Raw genomic sequence first — 2,443 nt, forward strand, 5'->3', positions numbered from 1 at the left:
CAAAACAAAAACAGCATTATCAGAACATGCATTAAATAACCAGCAGAATTTCAATTTTGGACCGGGAAAGCAATTATAAAAAACGAATTATCAAAAAAATGATACACATAAAAAACACCCAAACTATAAACTTTAGAACTGACACAGATAATTTTGGAAATATCTAATAATTTAATGACATAAACCATAAATAATATAATAAAAACAATAATAACAGAACAGATACAACATTAACAAAATATGAAAAACCCAAAAATATAAATGAATGGTCAAACATCATAAACCAGATGGAGAGTTACTGCTTTACCTAAACATTCAGAATTAGTATGCAGTTGTTCAACATGATAGGATGTTTAAAAATAAGTTAATATCTGTGTACAAGCAGTAACACTCCAAAAGATATGTTCTTTGACTATTAATTATATTTATATTTTACAAACAAATGTATAACACCTAACTAGTTGAACTATAAATAAAAAACAAAGTTTTTTCAGTCTGAAGATGGTTAAATAAACCGAAACGTTACAAAAACTTACAGTTGTGTAATTATTTGACCGCCACCCTGGAAAAAAACTGCATAACATAATTAATATTAATTGCTCTTTATTAAACTGTTATGACATTTCTTTTAACAATAATTATCTATTCTCCACAGCATAAATTAACATTATCGTGCGTCTATGATATTTACATTAGTTTAACCATGTATTACGCATGTTATTTACTAAGGATGCTAAAATACTGTTTCATTTTACAGGAACGTTGGAAGAACTTCAGATTCTGTTAAATTATGGGGCATTGGTTGTCTCAAGTCGTCAATCGCTCCAGAAAATAGCTGTGCCTATGGTCTTTTAAAGCATAAAAACGTCATTTTTCCACTGGTAACGGAGACAGTGTGCTGTTGCTGAAGAAAGGATTTATGACAATGAACTGGTAAGTAACAGTATCAATTAAATATAGTAAGTGAGCTACTAGAACTTCAATTTCTTAGACATTTGTAACTTGCCTCGATAGACAACTTTTCAACAAAATTTCAGCAGAATAAATATGGAACTGATGTTTTGATTAGTGTGAATGTTACTGATTTACTTGCTTTAAAAGTGGTAATTGATTACTTTTTTGCCCGTTTCTTATAGATTGTAACAAATTATAAGGAATTGGTGCTACTGAAACAACCGTTGCTTTTGATGTTTTGATCTTGCAACATTATGCAGTTAGTTTTGGCCCCGAGAATGGGAGGCAAATGGAAATTAATTTGGAAGCCACTGAAACAACAAATTGTCTGCAGTGATATCCCTCCTAGATTTGTTTTGCTCTGCTCATACTGGTAGACTTTGGAACGCTACTTTCTACAAGTAGTCAAGGTGAGAAAACATGACGTAATTAATATCACTTGCTCTTTATTAATCTATAGTGGCATTTCTCTTAAATTGTAATCAATTGGCCAGAGTATTAGATTGATGTGGCGTATGTATAGTATTTTAAATATCTATAGTCCACATCACCCATGGTATATCGTTTAACGTTTATCTATTGTCACATTACAAATTAATGTTATGTGCGTCTATGATTGTTTCACATCTATATGTCAAATTTAGTCTGTCGTGTAAACTTGGCACTCGTCACCATTTTATATTTCAGCTGTTTTGCTTGGTTTTTGGTGCGTGTTTGATCTATTCCTTATTTAATAGTGTGATTAATATGTTTTTTTCCACCATTTCTACAGATTGTTCAACAAATGAGAGGGAGTTGAAATTCATTTTGGTCGTACTGAAACAACCATTGTCTACATGGGTGTGGTCTTTGGTGAACTACATTTTTGATTTGCTGTTTTCGTCTTCGCTTTGCATCATTATGCAGTTAGTTTTGAACTGATGAGTGAGAACAAGTGGATATTTATTTGATTTCCACTGGAATAAGGAATTTTCTGCATTGGCATTATTCCTGGATTTTGTTTGCTTTTCACACCTGCAAACTTGGAACATTACAGTCTACAGTTAATTAAGGTGAGAATACTTGATATAATTAATTTTAATTGCTCTTTATTAACCTGTTTGCCACCTTATCTGTTTCAGATCGACGTTGGAGAAGACAAAGATGACCCCGTAGTTAAAATAGTTATCTATCTTGCATGCTCTATCTAGTAGAATTCATGAAGTTGATTTTATTCAAATTAATTTTTTATTTTGCATGTTTTTTTTTTATTTTATGTAGTTTCTTGTAGTTTCTCATAGTTAATTTGATTTAGTTTTTATTTTGCATGCTGATTTTTGTTCTTTTTGTTTGAAGTAATTGTTGATTGTAGATTCTTGTGTTTTTTTTTTGTATGTAGTAGTAGTGTTGTGTAGTGTAGTAGTAGTGTTGTGTAGTGTAGTAGTAGCACTAACTCGTTTAGTAGTTGTAGTGTAGTCTAACATGTCTCTTGCTTACCTCTTCGCTTAGC

At 31.2% G+C, this 2,443-nt stretch overlaps 1 long non-coding RNA gene across 1 annotated transcript in view; it reads left to right on the forward strand.

The window, feature by feature from the left end:
• Window positions 1-1,965, forward strand: part of LOC108742158 — an 8,502-nt gene extending 6,537 nt beyond the window's left edge. Inside the window, exon 4 of the long non-coding RNA XR_003231599.1 lies at window positions 1,727-1,965. This is a non-coding gene — a long non-coding RNA (uncharacterized LOC108742158). The remainder of the gene's footprint in view (window positions 1-1,726) is intronic.
• The last annotated feature ends 478 nt before the right edge of the window (window positions 1,966-2,443 follow it).

Source organism: Agrilus planipennis, unplaced genomic scaffold (assembly GCF_000699045.2).
Source record: "Agrilus planipennis isolate EAB-ADULT unplaced genomic scaffold, Apla_2.0 scaffold324, whole genome shotgun sequence".
In the NCBI taxonomy this organism is placed as follows: Eukaryota; Metazoa; Arthropoda; class Insecta; order Coleoptera; family Buprestidae; genus Agrilus; species Agrilus planipennis.